At 42.0% G+C, this 19,619-nt stretch overlaps 1 protein-coding gene across 4 annotated transcripts in view; it reads left to right on the forward strand.

Moving 5' to 3' along the window:
- The window catches only part of filip1b (filamin A interacting protein 1b), a 265,621-nt gene that overhangs the window by 65,569 nt on the left and 180,433 nt on the right, over nucleotides 1-19,619 (forward strand). For 3 of the 4 annotated variants that reach the window (XM_069932128.1, XM_069932127.1, XM_069932130.1), the window contains exons 2-3: nucleotides 1,423-1,480; nucleotides 17,877-18,040. The gene's annotated coding sequence lies outside the window, so the exon portion shown is untranslated. The remainder of the gene's footprint in view (nucleotides 1-1,422; nucleotides 1,481-17,876; nucleotides 18,041-19,619) is intronic. The other variant, XM_069932129.1, reaches the window with a different exon arrangement.

Below are 19,619 nucleotides of genomic sequence, written 5' to 3' on the forward strand. Positions count from 1 at the left end.
TTATTGAATAAGAATATTCAATATTGAGAGAGATGGGCAGTCTTGGCTGCATTCTGAATATTGTAGAGTCAGAGTTATACAGTGAATTTATGGGCCTCTCACATTCATACCTTCTCAAAATGTATCTCTTTGATCAAGATGTCCATCATTCTCAAGTCTGGCCTAACCTCCCTTTCCTTTGATAAGGCAAAATGCACATAAATGCTTATTTGCAGTAATGGTACTACCTCAAGCATGTTGCTGCTTTTGAAATTGTTTCTTGATATTTAAACACATGTTGCCATGTCTTACCTTCTTGATGATGCATTCCAGCCTTACCCAATTAATATCAATTAATTGTGGATGACTGAGGCTGCAGAAGAGATGCCCCAGTCCCACAGTTAAAAGGTGAGGCTGGATTGGCTGGGTTTATTTTCCCAGGAGATGAAGGTGAGGGAATAAATAGTGTGGATGGTAAGAATGTTTTCTCCATAGTGGGGCTGTCTAATGCAAATTGGCGCAATTTTATGGTGATAGGTTTGGAGAGGATAGAACATAGAACTATACAGCAGAGTACAGGCCTTTCAGCCTTCGATGTTGTGCTGACCCATATATTTCTTCCAACAAAAAGTACTAAACCCTCCCTACCCTGTAACCCTCTATTTTTCTTTCATCCATGTCTCTAAGAGTTTCTTAAATGCCCCCAGTGTTTCAGCCTCCACCACCATCCCCTGAAAGGCATTCCAGGCATCCACAACTCTGTGTGAAAAAACTTGCCCCTGATGTCTCCCCTAAATTTCCCTCCCTTCACTTTGAACACGTCCTCTGGTGTTTGCTGATCCTGCACCTTGAAACAGGTGCTGGCTGTCCAACTCATCTATACCTCTCAATCTTGTCGACCTCCAAAAAGTCTCATCTCAACTTTCCACACTCAAATGAGAAAAGTCCCAGCTCTGCTAACCTTGTCTCATAAGACTTCTTTCTCAATCCAGGCAAAATCCTGGTAAATCTTCTCTGTATCCTCTCCATAGTTTCCACATCCTTCCTATAATTAGGTGACCAGAGATTGGTAGAGTTGTCTTATGACCTCTCCTGAATTCAATCCCTCTATTATTGAATCCCACCATCCCATAGCCCTTCTTAACTATCCTATCATCCTGAACGATGACCTTGAAGGATGTATTGATTTGAACCCGAAGGTCACTCTGTTTATCCACACTCAAGTAACCATCCATTAACCTTGTTCTCAGCCTTCTGGTTTGTCCTTCCAAAATGCATCACCTCACACTCATCCGGATTGAAATACATCTGCCTCTTTTCTGCCCAACTCTACATCCTGTCTATATTCTCTTGTAATCTTCTACAACCTTCATCTCCAACTACCACTCCTCCAACTTTTGTCATCCACAAACTTACTGACCTATCCTTTCCCTCTTCATCTAGGAATCTGATATGGAACTTGCTCCAGAGATTGAATTCACTACTTGAGGAGGCAGTGAAGGTATGTACTCTCATGACATTAAAGAAGCATCTAGATAAGTGCTGGAGTCATCAAGGCATAGAAGACTTGGACGAAGCAGATGTGGGGCTAGTATAACTATGCATGAACATGGTGGGCTAAAGGGCCTATTTATGTCTTCTCTTTCTTGGAATCTGTCAAATATTTTGTTGATACTACACTTTTTTTTGAACACCAGACAACTAGGCGGGGCCAGGTGTATGAATAGTTATTAGATGGCTTTAGCATAATTTGGCTGATGGAAAAGGTGGAAATTGCTTCAATGTTCTCCTTTCTGGGAGGATTATCAAGTGTATACAAGTTCACAGCACAACACTGGAATGTTTTTGTTCATTTGCCTTCTCTCAGTTTTCAGACCCTTAATGCAAGAATGTGGGAAAGGAACTGTCACATTAGATGAGTAGGGAGGAGGTATTCTGAAATGTGGTCAATGCACATAACTGTTGATGTAAAAGAAGTTCTCCATATGAACTTGACCTCGGCATGCCTTTGGCATGCAGAGTGTGTGAACTATGAGAAAGTATCTGCTCTCTGGAGTGTCATTTCACTAATAGTAATAACAACTATTTGTTCCACACTCAATTAAAACAATTCTCCAAATGTTGGCTGTGTGTTGGCTAAAAATAGTTGGAATTGAGGCTGTAAGTAATGAATGGCATTTTGAATCACCCCAGAGTCTGCTTTAATTTAGAAATATATTCAAAAGATAGACAATGGCAGAGATTTTATTTTAGGCTAGTAAAATTTAGAGGGCAGGCCCTTGCAGGGAATGTAGTCAACCCCAAATTAACTTCTGTCAAGTCACAAGCTTGTTTAAAATATCTGAAGACATTCCATTTTAATAACTTTGATACCAATAACTAAGATAGATATGGACAGAGTACTTTGATGCAAGATTTGATAAATTTCCATCTCATGTATTAATTTAGAGCTCAATTTGTTGCTGAATGTATCAGTACAAATGTAGTTGAACAAGAAATTCTGCAGATGCTGGGGTCTCATGCAATACACAAACATGCTAGAGAAAAATCAGCAGGTCACAGCATCTGTAGGAAGTAAAGGGTGACTAATGTTTTGGGCCAAGGCTCTCCATCAGGTACATACAATCTTTAAGATGAGCGAAGATTTACATGAAATTTATACACAACTTAACTTTTCTTATATATTGCATCAAATGTTTTATAGCAGGGTGGAAAGTGACATGGTTATGTTTGTGAGCCCTAGTTTTACATTAGCTCTGGTGGAAGCATCCTATCAGCATTAACCTAGTCAATCCCCTCAGAATCTGATATGTCTCATTACAGTCATCCCTCATTCATTACTCCAGAGAATATTGACCCAACCTGCTCAGAAAACAAGCCCTCAACACAGGAATGGACAGTGAATATTCCTGTCTCTGCAGCAAATCCTACCTCCAAGAACCTACAAATGAGTCAATTCCTTACCTTGTAACAAAGGGAAATATTCCATTTGACTTTCCATTTACTTGCTGTACTGGCATATTATTTACAAGGACAGCTAGCTCTCACTGAAATTCAACACTTAATACTCTAATAAATTTAAGTGTAATATTCTGCATTTCTATTCTTCCCAGCTAAGTGGATCCCTTTCATTTCATGGATGGCCACTCATCCATTCCTTCCTTATCAGTGCACTGAATACTATTGTGAATATTTTTAGCTCCAATGCAAAAGGAATCAGATGCGTAAAGGTTTATATCCATGATCACCTTTCCAGGCCAAAGCCTTTCCATAAGGCTGAAGGCGAGAATACTAGGCCAGTTTCCTTCGAGAAACACAAATGTCTCAAACAAGATGGTTTCAAGAGGAATCTTGCCCTCACAACACCCATGGGGGAACCTAGTCCACTACTGGGAGCTACTAATCCTATTTCTTCTTGTGACTTGCTGATTCTTGGCACAGCCCTATTTCTTTATTCCTGGCCATGTCCAACCCTGGGTGGACAGTATACTTTTTCAGTCATGGTTGGGAGCGCCTGGTTTGTACATACACTATGAGATCACAGCTCCCATAACATTCCTGTTAGATTTCTGTAACCTGTAACAACAGTAATAAGTAAACCAACATTTTAAATGCAAGTGGTTAATAGTCCTGCAAACAGACTGTTGGGGTAAGGAATCTTCCGCATTCTTAACATCGTGTTTGGTCAAATTTATATTAACTCATGGTTAGAGGAATGGACTCCAAAATGGCAGTACCCGAACTGGTATCAGCCTAAAATGACCCAATTCTCTGCACTGATGTTCCCAAATAAAAATTTCAATACAAGCTTCTTAAGAGGGCATCATATCAGAGAGATTGCAGGTTGACAAATGTGAGTTCTCAGGAACATCTCAAAGAATAAAAGAGTAGTAGAGATAGAGAGGATTTAGGGAGTTGTTTTGGGAGTCGAGGACCTTTTCTGCCAATGGTGAAAATGAAAGAAAGGCAGGTTGACTGTAGATTAAGTCAAAGGTCATAGACAAATCAAGAACAACAACAAGAAATATCTTACTACAAGGATGTGGAGATGGTTAATTGCAGCTAAAGACTATTTTAATATGATAGTAGGAAATTTAAACAAAGTTATGCACATTATGTTCCAGGCCTGGAGGCTGGAGAGAGAGAGTGCAGTTTGCAAAATAGCAGTCCTCTTAAAATACTAACTCCATAGCTTTCCCATGATGGACAGTACTCTTGATGCCATCTACCCTGTCACTTTGTTGTCCAGTGACGATCACATGCTATCCTAATTGTTGAATGATATCACCAGAATAGATTTGGTGAGCTCATGTCATTTAAATGGATCTGCCAATTGCATATGGCTCTTAAGAAACTTGGTGAAATTACCATTGCTTGAGTAAAATGCTGAAGAGTATTGGCAGTGAGTCAGGCGTAACAGTGACAAATATGTATGTGCACCTGCTGGAGCAGGCTCTGACTAAGCTATTGTTGAAATTTGTGATGTGGTAGTTCACTAATGTGAAAATACAGGAGTGTTCTCTTGTTATGAATGCAGGGTGATGAACTTTGCTTTCCTATTAAAGTGAATAATTTTAATTATAATAATTATCTATTTGAAAATGCATAATACCTTTGCAATGAGCAATAGACTATGAGCACAGACAGAAGTCTCAAATAAGCACTTGAATTGTGAAGGGAGAGGAGTACAGACTAAATGGGATTGGTATTCTCTGGTCAGTATAGATAAGAAAGACCAAGGGACCCATTTCTCTCTGTATGACTGTGTTATGCTTCAGAATCTGCCAAACTGGGCATTACCATAAAATAGCTTTAAGCCAAGAAAACTTGGGTGAGATACTAAATGGACCAGGACAGAAACATCAAGGGGAATCCACTCAAGTTGTTCCTCCACAGCACAATGTAATGAGGCTTTTAGGAGAAGGCCACGAAGAAATCCGGGATATGGCCTGTTTTCATCTTTACCATGGTTGTGACAAATGGCAGGAAGGAAGTTAAAGTTAAACCTGGCTGAGATTTTGGCTGAAATTTTATTTTCTTGCTGAGGAAAATAAGAAGATTAACATTCTTCAGGGGTGGTTGTGAAAAGTGTGATGAAAAGGGAGTTTTGGAAGAATCTACAAAAAATGTAAACACGATTTACATAATCAGCATCATAGACTATTGTCTGTTGATTCCATCACATCTAATTGGCTTGAGGTTGATCTGGTGACCTTTGATGCAACTGAGCCCATATTATAGTTTTCCACAGTTTGTTGGTCTGGGAATGGCAGAAGGCACAAAGGTAGTTAGTGGAGGGGTGGTTCAAAATGATGAGCAGGGAAGTGGTCAGAAGGAGGGCAGGTGGAGTTGAGAGGTTGAGTAGTGTCTGACAGAAGAGATTCCAATGAGAGATACTGGATAGAAAGATCAAAATTGGAAGGGTGGATTGGGGAGATTTACAGGATGATAATATGGAGAGTTCATTAGTTAAACAAAGAGAGGCTGAGACCATCTCTTGAGGATTGAAAGTGCATGGATGAGGGTTGGGCTTTCAGGTCATTTCAGAAAGAATGTTGTGAAGTTAGAGAAATGAAGGCACATTCACAGGAGCAGAGGATTGGTTGACTGGAACATGAGGGGAAATTTAATATGCCAGTGCAGCAGATGGTTGGAATCTAGGTCGTAAGGAACAAGAGTAAGGCATAGTGGAAGATCCCAAAGGATAAATGATACAAATATGGCTTACTTTACAAGGATCTACTGTGCTATGATACGTAAACCTAGATAACCCAAGACTTCCTCATGATTGTACACAGGACGTGCAATGCTCCAAAAGGATTGTTCCGCAGTAATGACATTATTCCAGGCTTTCAGTCCTTTGAAGGAGTTGGCCATGGGGATAGTAAATGAATTAGACAGAGTGGACAAGAATTAATGAAAAGGAAATCATATTTGAACAATCTGTTAACATTGGATTTCAAGTACAGGCATAAAGAAGAGCTCCTGAAATCCTATTGACGCATAAGAGACCACACCTGGATTATGGTATATGCTTCCTGCAGAGCAAGTATAACAAAGACTCATCAGATTAATTCTTAGGATGGAAAAAAAAGTTTATGTGGATGGGGTTTCTACTCTCCATTGGAACATACAAGATCCTTTTGGGGCTTGGCAGGGTAGATGGTGGGATGAATACTCCCTGAAAAAATATTAAGAACCACAGGTCAGAACTCAAACAGGATTGGCTGTTCAGGACTGAGATCCTGTTGGCAGTAAATGTACATAGTTCTTTCTTCAAGAGGTCTGTTGAAGCTCAATTGTGTATAATCGAAGTGGAGTGTGATAGATTTATGGGTATTCAGGGCCACAAGAGATGAGGGGCTCCTGCAGGAACTGACATTGAATAGTGATGCAGGTCAAGGGGCAAATTGGCTTCTCCAGTGTTATTAGTTCTTTTATCTATGGCTGATGTAGAAAAATGTTGCTGGAAAATAGAGCATAGTACAGGCATTTTGGTTGGAAACTGTCCATTCTAACCATCTGTACTAGTATCACTTGCCAGCACTTTGCTCATAGTCCTCTAGAGTTTGGCAATTCAAGTGGCCATCTAGTTGTTTCTTAAACATTGTGAGAATCTCTGCCATCACTACTTTCAGACAGGGCATTCAAACCATTGTCTGGTGGGAAAAAAAGTCCTTAAATCTTCTCTAAACCCCTGACCTTCAACCTATGACTTAAAGTTATAGATATCTTTGCTCTGGAGAAATATTTCCTACCATTTTAGTAGTGATCTTTCAAAAATCACTGGAGTCAGGGAATGGTTCCAGCAGACTAGAAAAATGCAAATGTTACTCAATTCTTTGAGAAGAGAAAGTCAAAAGAGGAAATTATAGGCTAGTTAGCCTGACTTCAGTGGTTGGCAAGATTCTAGAGTCAATTATTAAGCATGAGGTTTCAGGGTACTTGAAAGGTCAAGATAAAATAGGATGAATCAGTTTGGTTTCCTTCAGGAAAATCTTGCCTGACAAATCTGTTGGAGTTCTTTGAGGAAGTAACAAGCAGGAAAGTCACAGGAGTGTCAGTAAATGTAGTTTACTTTGATTTTCAGAGGCCTTTAACAAGGTGCCACACATGAGGCTGGTAAACAATATGGGAACCTGTGGTATTATGGGAAAGATACTAGCATGGATAAAAATTAAACAATAAAGTCTGCAGATCTTGGGGTTGAGTGCAATATGCTAGAGAAACTTAGTAGGTCATGCAGTACACCTGATGAGAGAGACAGACCTGAAACGTTGATTACCCTTTGCTTCCTCTGGATGTTGCGTGACCCCTGTTGAAGTTTTGCCAGCACGTTTGTGTATCACAGCATGGATAGAAGATTGGCTGGCAGGCAGAAGGCAAAGAGTGGGAATAAAGAAGGCCTTTGAGCTTCACCTTTCAGAAGTCCCCTGGGATTTGGGAGGCTGAGTGCAGGATTCCCCAAAGGTTAACAGGTTGAGTCGGTAGTAAGGATGGCAAATGCAATGCTAGCATTCATTTCGAGAGGACTAAAATATAAAAACAAAGATATAATGCTGAGGCTTTATAAGGCATTGGTCAGATCACAATTGAAGTATCGAGAGCAGGGTTGGGTTCCATATCTCAGGAAGGATGAGCTGGTGTTGGAGAGGGTCCAGAGGAGGTTTATGAAAATTATCCCAGGGATTAGAGAGTTGAAATATGGGGACTGTTTGATGACTCTGGACCTGTACTCGGTTTAGTAGAATAGGGGGATCTTATTGAAGCCTATTGAACAGAAAGGGCTGGATAGAGTGGGTATGGAGGATGTTTAATTTGGTGGGGAGTCTTGAGACCAGAGGGCACAACCTCAGAATAAAAGGATGTACCTTTCAATCAAAGATAAGGAGAAAATTCTTTAGCCAGAGGGTAGTGAATCTATGGAATTCTTTGTCACAGACAGATGTGGAGGCCAAGTCATTGAGTAGATTTAAAGTAGAGGTTGATATAAAGGTAATGGGGAGAAGGCATGGAAATGGGGTTGAAAAGAAAAAGCATATCAGACACGATTCAAATGGTGGAGGAAACTCATTGGGTTGAATGGCCTCATTCTGCTTCTACGTCTTATGGTCTCATGATCTATTATTTACCCCATCCATGTCCATCCTAATTTTATGCGCCTGTATTAGGATCCCCCTTCCTCCACTCCAGGGAACAACCCCAGTCTTTTCAGTCTGCCTTCGTAACCAAGACACTGCCTTCCAGGTAATAACCTGGGGAATGTACTCTGCACTCTTTCCCGACCCTTTGCATCCTTTATATTCCAAGATGACCAAAACTGCACACAATATTCCAGCAGCAAACAATCCACTGGAGGAAATCAGCAGGTTGAGTAAAATCAGTATGAGAAAAATTATTAACATTTTGAGTCAAAACCCTGAGAATGTTGAGGGAGAGAGATTTAGCATGATGTGGACAGGGTTGGAGGGATTAGACAGAGAACAGTGATGCAGGGGCAAAGGAGAGGCAAGGATAACAGACAGAGGCAGAGGAAAGAGCCAGAAGGCATTGAAGCATTGTGGAGACAGGGAAGTGGAGGGACAACTGTTGGGAGAAAAGGTGATTTAAATCTACATTTCAGAAATCCTGGCTGGGGATAAACTGGGAATCTGGTAAAATCTTGTATACCATCTATTCCCAGATACCCCCTCAGGCCTATGTATTTCCTGTACTTATTAGTACAGCTAAAATGTACTCCTTTACACTTCTCAGGATTAATTCCATCTTCTTATACTTTATCCAATTTCTTTGGCTTGGCTTCGCGGACGAAGATTTATGGAGGGGGTAAAAAGTCCACGTCAGCTGCAGGCTCGTTTGTGGCTGACAAGTCCGATGCGGGACAGGCAGACACGATTGCAGCGGTTGCAGGGGAAAATTGGTGGGTTGGGGTTGGGTGTTGGGTTTTTCCTCCTTTGCCTTTTGCCAGTGAGGTAGGCTCTGCGGTCTTCTTCAAAGGAGGTTGCTGCCCGCCAAACTGTGAGGCGCCAAGATGCACGGTTTGAGGCGATATCAGCCCACTGGCGGTGGTCAATGTGGCAGGCACCAAGAGATTTCTTTAGGCAGTCCTTGTACCTTTTCTTTGGTGCACCTCTGTCACGGTGGCCAGTGGAGAGCTCGCCATATAACACGATCTTGGGAAGGCGATGGTCCTCCATTCTGGAGACGTGACCCATCCAGCGCAGCTGGATCTTCAGCAGCGTGGACTCGATGCTGTCGACCTCTGCCATCTCGAGTACTTCGACGTTAGGGATGTAAGCGCTCCAATGGATGTTGAGGATGGAGCGGAGACAACGCTGGTGGAAGCGTTCTAGGAGCCGTAGGTGGTGCCGGTAGAGGACCCATGATTCGGAGCCGAACAGGAGTGTGGGTATGACAACGGCTCTGTATACGCTTATCTTTGTGAGGTTTTTCAGTTGGTTGTTTTTCCAGACTCTTTTGTGTAGTCTTCCAAAGGCGCTATTTGCCTTGGCGAGTCTGTTGTCTATCTCATTGTCGATCCTTGCATCTGATGAAATGGTGCAGCCGAGATAGGTAAACTGGTTGACCGTTTTGAGTTTTGTGTGCCCGATGGAGATGTGGGGGGGCTGGTAATCATGGTGGGGAGCTGGCTGATGGAGGACCTCAGTTTTCTTCAGGCTGACTTCCAGGCCAAACATTTTGGCAGTTTCCGCAAAGCAGGACGTCAAGCGCTGAAGAGCTGGCTCTGAATGGGCAACTAAAGCGGCATCGTCTGCAAAGAGTAGTTCACGCACAAGTTTCTCTTGTGTCTTGGTGTGAGCTTGCAGGCGCCTCAGATTGAAGAGACTGCCATCCGTGCGGTACCGGATGTAAACAGCGTCTTCATTGTACTACTTATTAGTACAGCTAAAATGTACTCCTTTACACTTCTCAGGATTAATTCCATCTTCTTATACTTTATCCAATTTACCAACTAATCAAAACCTTTCTGTAGCATGAGACTATCTTCTTTCACTACAAACTCTATCAATTTTTGGGTCATCTGCAAACTTACTGAGTGATAAAAAGTAACCAAGAATTGTGATTTGAGTTTTTTGGGATGTGCATCAATTTCTAGGGTTGACCCACTAGGCTGAACATATTTCACAATTGTAACATCACAAAATAAATTGAATCAAAATTCCATCGAGGTTGAGAGAAAAAGCAATCAAGTGTAAATTGTGATCAAGCATGATCAGTCATTATCCCGTCTGCAACTGGTGCAGAATGCTGCAGCAAGGCTCCTAACAGGAGCCAAGAACAGGGACCATATCACCCCTATTCTGGCCTCCCTCCACTGGGTGCCAGTATGGCTCAGAATAGATTTTAAAGTTCTCCAGTTTGTGTACAAAGCCTTTAAAGAACCAGCCCCCTCTTATATCACCGATCTCCGAACTCCCTACTCCACTTCAAGACCCCTCAGATCAGCCAATTTAGAGTATTTGGTTGTTCCACGCTCAAATCGCCAGCTCAGGGGAGACCATACCTTTGCTATTGCAACTCCCAAGCTGTGGAACAATATTCCTCCCTCCATCAAATCAGTCCCTTCCTTTAACTCTTAAATCCAGGTTGAAGTTGCATTTTTATTCACAAGGGTTTTGAGGTGATTGTTGGTTGTTACCACGCGGTATGTACAATTATTAACCTCAAGTACCCGTTTTATACAGTGCTTTAAATAGCTGCTTAAGTTGAGATGTAATTTATGATCTGTTCAGCATTTGGTCAACATGAATTGTTTTAAATGTGCTATATAAATAAACTAAACTTCACCCACTCGATCCCCTCCCCACTGAGTTCCATCTGCCTTCATCCCTCTTAAATGCTTCCCATTATCACTTTTCATACTCATCAGATTCCAGTCTGGTGGCCTTTTGTGTCCTTAGGCACTTTCAAGCAGGGAAAACTTCGATCTTTTGCCTAAAGACATAGCTTTCTGAATGCGCCGTGGCCAGCTCAGAGGCGCCGATTCCCACCCTTCTTGGGAAAGGATAATCGGCAAAGCGCAGCACTCCGCCACCTGACCTGAACGTACAGTTGCTGCAAGCGGCTGGTTAGGGACGCGACTCATCTCCCCACTTACCCCTCTCCCTGCATGATCCCCTCAAGGCAGGGGTGGCGGGTGGGAGCTGTCAGAGCAGCAGGGGCCAGCCTCACCAGGCCGCTTTGGCCTTCGGTGCTGCTCTCTGTGGCTCAGGACATAGCAGAGCAATGGCTGTCTTCCCTACCCATAATCCCCCACGCAGCTGGAACTGTTCTGGAAACTGATTCCAGCTGCCTGGGGGATTATGGGTAGGAAAGACCATTGCTCAGCCGTGTATTTATGATGGGTGGCGCTGCAGCACCAGTCGCCCCGCCTCCATCGGGTGCTTCAAGGTGCCTCTCTATATGAATGTGATGCAGGAGCAGCCTTTTAGGGCTGTTGTCTGAAAGTTAAGTTTTAAGTTGTCATTCCACTCTCATTGCCAGCCTCCAAGCAGAGGCCAGAAGTGAAATGGCCCCTTGCTTATCACCCTCCAAGCTACATGTCCAACTTTACCCTCCCTTCCCTCTCGCCTCCCAATCTGGCTCCATCTATAAAGCAAGGCCCAGGCCCTGTGATCTGCTGTGTTTCTCCAGCATTTTTGTGTATTGCACAACAATCACAGCTCTTTTTACACAAAAATGTTGGAGAAACCAGCAAGTTATCCAGTTCCTTTTATAATAAAGTTAAAGATACATAACCAGCGATCTTTAGCCTGAGACCTTCATTAAGGTATGAGCTAAAAGAAAGGCAGGCACCTTGAATAGGTGGGGGAGGGACAGGGGCGGAGCACAGGACCACAGACAGATTATAGGTGGACAGAGGTGGGAGGGCACGAGGTAAAAAAGCTGAGGTGATAGGAGAGGGGATAGCTCTGAATGGAGAGGGGGGAGACAGCAGGTAGGGGAGCTCCGGAGGGCGGATGCAGTGGGTAGGGGAGCTCTGGAGGAGGGAGGCAGCAAGTAGGGGAACTCCGGAGGAGGGAGGCGATGGAGATGAGAAGATCTGAGGATCAAGGGGGTGGGAGTAAGGGGGTCTCAGAGGGGAGCTGGGGAGATGAAAAGGTCTGAGACCTGGGGGGTTGGGAAGAAAGGTGGAGCTCAAAGGAATAGATAGGGGCGAGTAGGAAGAGGTGTGAGGAGATAGGAAAGGGTAAGGAGTGGTGGTGGAAGAGATGAGGCATTGGGATCAACAGTAAAGAAACCCAAAGTGTCTCCCTTGCGGAGGCTGAGGTTGGTGTAGAAACTGGCGATGGAGTCAGCGAGGATGCCAGAATGGGGTAGGTCAGGACCGGGGTAAGTAACTGGATCGACAGAGGCGAGGGGGGGGGAGGGTACAGTATGTTGTGATGGCTACTCCAGCACAAGGGTATCCTTGACCAGGGTTAGCAGTGGAGGCATTGGGAGCTCCGGTCTGTGGGGCTCTCTGTGCTCCAGCCCCTCTGTCCCCCATCATATTATTTGGCCGCCATACCTTGAAGGGCTCAGGCTGGTTATGTATCTAAAGGATGCTACATAATTATCTGAAGTTTTCTAGCATTTTTGTGTAAACTACAATCACAGCGTTTGCAGATTTTCATGTTTAACTTTTTAAGCCTCGCCTGCTCCCATCTATCACCCACCTGCATCGATATCCCTTCTCCACCCCTGCCCCTCTCCTCCTGGCTTCTTCTGTACACCATCTTTCATCCCTGCTCAATCCACCAATAACTGTACCTTGAATAACTGTACCTGCCTCACCACTCCCCCTCTCCTCTATACTATCATCTCTCTCCATTAATGCAGGATTTCGACCCAAAACACAGGTAATGACCAAGGACGAGTTCTGCTGAAGGACCTGCTTTCCATAAAAATCTACAACACAATACAGGCCTTTTGGCCCACAGGGTCATGCCGACCTACTACCTCGCTCTAACAACTGCTTTGAATTGCATGACTGCATAACCCTCCATTTTTCTCTGCTTCATGTACCTATCTAACAGTGTCTTAAAAATTCCCATTGTCCCTGCCCACACCACCATTGCTGGCAGCGCATTCCATGCACCCACCATTCTGTATGAAAAACGTACCTTTTGCATCCTCCCTGTACTTACTCGCAAGGATGTTAAAGCTATGGCCCTTTGTGTTCGCCATTTCAGTCCTGGGAAAAAGCTTCTGGCCATCCACACAATCATTGCTTCTCATCATCGTATTCACCTCCTACTCTATCATTCCAAAGGGGAAAATATCAGCTGATATTCAAAGCACACTCTCCAATCCAGGCAATGTACACCCTCTCTATAGCATCTACATCTTTCCTGTAATGAGGTGACCAGAACTGCATATAATAGTCCACGTTGGGTCTAACAAAGGGCTTAGAGAGCTGCAGCATTACCTCACGGGTCTTTAACTTGATTCCACTGTTTTTTTTTAAAGAAATACAGCGCAGTAGCAAGTCCTTCTGGCCTGCGAGCCCATGTATACAATTAATCCATTAACCTGTACATCCTTGCAATGAACGAAGGTGAACACATCATGCTATATAACCATGACTATATAACTCTGACCCTTCCCCATTCCCCCCTTCCACCCCATTAAGATCCTCTAGCAGATTATTTTAAAGTTAAAAATGTTTCACATATCCATTGCCAGAGTCAGTCGATTTTGGTTCAGTTGTCAAAATAAATTAATGATTGTGGTTTTGGAAATGACAAACATACAGTTCAGTAAATCCTGGATCTAAAAAAAAAATGCACATTTGGCAAATATAAATGGAGAGAGGAAACACTGTAAATATTTGTACAACCACAGAATAAAGTTCTTTACATTCTCTTTATCTAAGAGAAGGGGATTTGCATAATTCACAGGGAGGTCTATGCTACATCATGTGTAGGCCAGGCTGCAAACTGTTCTCAATCAACTTTATCAGTCCAAAGCAAAATTAAAATTTGGATGACTTGCTCTGGAAATTAGGGGAATTGTTTAGTACAACTGTTGCTCAACAATAATTGTTTTGGGTTACGTTCTGTGAAATAATTCAGGGAAAATTCAACAAGACATGCATTGCCCACTGAGTGCTGTATCAATGGAACTTCCACTGAATCATTTTATCTTTTGGCCTGGAATCAATTTAGTTTGTACTTCTATTCTGATGTTACTGTGGTGACATCTGTTCAGTTGAGTAGGTCAACCCCAGAACAGGTGTGCATTTCAAAAAAATCATATATTTCAATGCCTTGTGAAGAGGAAGGAGTGGAAGTAACCTGCACATGTGTGGAGGAGAAGGAGGTGAGAAGGAATGGAGGGATGATCAACAAAAATTGGGAATAGATACAGAGCACTGCAGTTTATAAACTTGAATGCTCAAGGTTGCATTACTGGTCTGTTGTCAGGGTCAAGGGCTTCTCCTGAGTCTGGAGAGGAACTTGGAGTGGGAGGGGACACATGGGAGCCAATGATATAGATAGGAGAAAGGAGGAGCAGCTGCTCACAATCTGCATTGATGATTTGGATGAATTATCAAGTGTAATGTAACCAGGTTTGCAAACAGTACAAAGCTGAGTGGGAGTGTAGGCTGAGGATGACACAGGGACACTTCAGGGGGAAGTGGGCTGTGTAATTGGCAAGGAGAGAGCAAATGGAATGAAACATGCCAAACTAGGAGGCCATCCACTTTGGTAGAAGTTGAAATGAAGGGTTTTTTTAAGTTGTGAAAAGTTGTTAATATTTGAAGAACCTGGATGTCCTTGTACCCAAATGTGCAGGTGTAGCAAATTGTTAAACAAATGGTCTGTTGCAAGAGGAGATGAGTACAAGAGTAAAGAAGCCTACACTGCAATTGCATAGGACCCTCATGAGACTGAATGTTGAACAATGTCTCCTTCTATTCTCAGACAGAGCCTTTGGATGAAGGATGACTTCACTCTAATTTGTTCTGAGTTAGTTGACTGATATGGACGATGAGAAAATTACAAATTCTTCCATAAATAGAGCAGGATCACAGCTAAGGAAAATGATTTATGCACCAATGAAAATGCAGTGAAGGTTCACCAGATAGATTCTCGAGATGTGGGGAATTATCCTATGAGGACATATTAATTTAACTGGCATATACCCTAGAAGAATGAAAGCCCGTAGAGTCAGAGTCATTCGGAATGGGATAGGCCCTTTCACGCAACTCTACTGTTCTGGGCTAGTTCCATTTGCCTGCAATTTGGACCATATCTTCCTGTGCATATCTTTGTCCAATTGTCTTTTGAAAGCGGTAATTGTACTTGCTCATAGTTTCCTCTGGTAGCTCATTCCAGATAAGGACTATCCTCTTAGAGAAAAAAATGTCCCTCAGCTCCCTTCCTTTTACCTTAAACTTCTAGAATCATCAATCCAAGGGACAAAAAAAAACTATGACCATTCACTTTATCCATGCTCCAGGGAATAAAGACCCAGCCTATCCAACTCCTGATAACTCAATCACTGCACAGCTTAGTAATAATCTTTTGAATCTTTTCAAAGTTAATAATATCAAAAGTGACCTAATTGAACACACAATTCTCATGGGGCTTCACAGGATTGCTGCAAGGATGATGTTTCCTTTGTCTAACATTTCAAGAATGAGGGTTACAAGTTCAAATTTGGTTATGGCAATTCAGGACCAAGGAGCAAGCATGTCTTCACCCAGAAGAGAGTAAATCTTTGGAAATCTCTTCCCAAGATGACTATGGACATTAGTTTCTGAGTACAACCAAGCGAGAGATCAAAAGATTTTTGAACTTTCATGGAATCAAGCATTATATAATTTGCACTGGAGAGGGTTGAGCTGGTCGATCAGCAATGGTCCGATTTACAGGTCGATAACAAGTTTATTATAATGTGTACAGCAAGTTCAAGTTTATTATCATCTGATTGTACACAACTTCCAGTTAAAACAATGTTTCTCTAGACCATGGTGCACACATATACACAATACCCAGCACATAATAATCACATACATACATAAAGATGTATTATAATATAAAATAAATATTTAAATATTTGGAAATAATTAACTCAGTTACAGGATACTTAGATGACACTTTCTAGAATTTCCCAATGTAACTTCAAAGAGATGAGCGATGATGTTCTGAATTATTTTATTAATCTAATAAACCAAACTTTTTAGTTGCAGCTTCAAGTAACTTTAATTCACTGATAAAACAGATAAACATTTTGCATAACTTTGCATTGAAATTTTCATAATGATGAATAAACAAAGCATACTGTATAATAATATAACGATATTCAACTTTAAACAGATACAAGAAATAGACAAAATAAGATGAATTAAGATAAATTCAAAGAAAAGTATCTCGAGCTTACGTCCCCTTCATAATTCTTCAAAGAATAAGATGCAAACTCTTGGTCCGCTCAGATATTTTGACATATGACATCATAGTCACTATGGTAACTCTACAAACAATACTTTTTCTTAAAGGGATAAGCACGAAATTAACTTCAAATCAAAAACACAAGGTTTTAACCTTTACAGATACCATTCGCCAGTCTCACAGGAAATTAGCTATTTTCCAGCCTGGCAGTCCTGATTATGATGCTTGTGTACCTCCTTCCTGATGGTAGTGGGTCCAAAATGCTATGTGATGGATGGCATATCTCCTCAAAATTTCTTTGAGTGGGGGCGTGGCATGATTCCATTGGAGATCTGTTTTGAAGTGTTTGTATGTGACCTACACTAAAAAGCTTGCCACAATTCACCTCCCAAAATCATATTTATATACAATACAAAATAACAATCTGTCACAGGAGTCAGTCATGAGTGAGCAGTGGACCAAGCTCACCGCCTGAGGTGATCCAGTGCTCAGTGTGATGGGACTAAAGATTTTGCTGTCAAGCCTGTCTGACCCTTCTTGGTCAAGAAGTCCAGAATCCAGTTGCAGAGAGGGGTGTTGAGTCCTAGCGAGGACCGTTTATTCACCACCCTCTGAGGTATGATCATGTTGAATGCCAAGCAGGTCAATGAACAACAGCCTGGTGTAAGAGGCATCATTCTCTAGATGGGTCAGGACGGAGTGGCTATTGCATCATCTGTTGACCAGTTTGGATAGTAGGCAAACTGGAACAGGTCCAAAGAGATGGAAGGTGCAATTTGATGTATTCCATTACTAATAACTCGAAGCACTTCATGATCGTGGAGATCAGTGCCACTGGGCAGTAGTCTTTTTATCCAGTTCCATCATTCTCTTTGGCATTGGGATGGTGATGATGGCTGCAGAAATTCTTACTTGTTGCAGCAAAATATTAACAACAAAATTTAAAAATGGACTACAATAGTACACATAATTTGAATCAAAAAGAGCCAATAAGTACAATAGATAAATAATAAATATTCTCCTAGTGCAAGAAAAAAATAACTTTGCAATAGTGTGTTCTTTTGCACTGCCAGAGCAATCTATGATTAGCATAACAGAGGGAGGCTCACAAGCTTTATAATCGTTGGAAGCAACTGTTCTTGAACCCAGCATTGCTGGTCTTCAGGCTTCCGTACATTCTGCTTAAAGGTAGCAGTGAGAAGAGATTGCGATCAGGGTGATGGGGTCCTTTAATATGTTGGCTGCCTTCTTGTGCAGATCAATGGGGCTAGCGGAATGATATTTTGGCCAGACTAGAAGGGCCAAATGGTCTGTTTTCTGTGCTGTAGTATTCCATGTTCTGTGGATGACAAGTTAGAGGTGAAAATGAAGGTCAGCCTCTTAGACATTTAGGGTTTTTAGATTGCAGGCGTGTAACGGCACAATCAATGAAATTTGCCGTTGCGTGGGGAGTCTAAAAATTTTTAGTCAATTCCTGCACCGTGATTTATCCTGCAGGACCCTTACTACTTTTCGGGAGAAGCCTGCAGTCTAAATCGCCCCTCAAAACTCACCAGATGAATTTGACGTCCAGCTGATGACTCAAGCCACGTTGCTCCACGTAAAAGCACTGGGACTAACACGCACAGGAACTTGAGGGGTGCAGTGCAAACGACCACAAGGTGAGTAATCATGTTAATTTATGTCAAATTTTTCAGATTTTTTTCCAACAATGTCTAAAAAACACTATAAAACAGTGCAACGTAAGCAGTATTGCTAAATGGTCGGACTATTGTCTGAAAGTCTCGAGTAACAAACCGTGTTTGGCATATCTTTCCCTCAATGATGTAATGATCCCACTCACAAAAACACTATAGTGTTACTTCCATTTAAAACCATTACATTGAAAGAAATCCATGGCCACAAAGTTGGTTTGGGTTTAAGGAATACCCAAAGACAAAAAGGAGTATTGAACTAATGAAATGTTGAGGGTCATTTTGCAGAAGTGCAAACCATCATGATATAGGATCAGCAAAGATTTTTGTATCAGGAGAACAGGATTTCAGGCGGTTGAAGCAAAAATCGTCTGAAGTTTTGTGTGTGTTACTCCAGGAGAGATGTCAAGAACATGGTGCGGGTTAGAATCACACTACAGCTGATAGGCCTTGCGGTAATAGGGAGAAAACTCTGGGCCACTTTTTATTAAAGGTGAAAGGTTTAGAGTAGACGAAATTGACTTTAATAATTCTGAGAAATTATGACAAGATAAAAATGGAAATGCTATTCTAACTGCTGAGTAAATTGAAAGCTAAATTACTGAAGTAAAGAACATCATTATAAGGGTAAATAAAGAGTTACTTGACATTGTTTTGAACACACAAGATTATTAGAACTTAAAATGACAAAATAGAAGCAATGTTATCCATGGAATACCAATAGGTTATGAGGGCCAATTATTTGACACTTAGCGGAAAGTATGCTGACCGATTTTTAAATTGGGAAATACTAGAAAGTGTAATCTAAGTATCCTGTAACTGAGTTAATTATTCTGAAATATTGAAATATATTTATTTTATATTATAATACATCTTTATGTATGTATGTGATTATTATGTGCTGGGTATTGTGTATATGTGTGCATCATGGTCTGGTAATGGGACACCAGTACCCCTCTAAAAGGTAGTGGACACAACCCAGGACATCACAAGGAAAACCTTCCCCACTATCGAGAACATCTACAGGGAACGCTGCGTCAGAGCTATCATCAAAGACCCACACCATCCAGCACACACTCCGTTCTTGCTGCTGCCATCAGAAAATAAATATAAATGCCACAAGACTCACACCACCAGGTTCAGAAACAGCTGCTACCCCTCTACCATCAGACTCCAAAGCAACAAACTCAATTAAGGAACCATTTAAGGACTCTTTCGCACTTTATTGATTTTTTTTCTCATTTGCTTACATTTATTCTTTACATGTACACATTGAATCTTTTTTCTTTGGCTTGGCTTCGCGGACGAAGATTTATGGAGGGGGTAAAAAGTCCACGTCAGCTGCAGGCTCGTTTGTGGCTGACAAGTCCGATGCGGGACAGGCAGACACGATTGCAGCGGTTGCAGGGGAAAATCGGTTGGTTGGGGTTGGGTGTTGGGTTTTTCTTCCTTTGCCTTTTGTCAGTGAGGTGGGCTCTGCGGTTAATTCTGCCCTGCCTGCAGGAAAAAGAATTTCAGGGTTGTATATGATGCCATGTATGTATTC

Source organism: Narcine bancroftii, chromosome 4 (assembly GCF_036971445.1).
Source record: "Narcine bancroftii isolate sNarBan1 chromosome 4, sNarBan1.hap1, whole genome shotgun sequence".
In the NCBI taxonomy this organism is placed as follows: Eukaryota; Metazoa; Chordata; class Chondrichthyes; order Torpediniformes; family Narcinidae; genus Narcine; species Narcine bancroftii.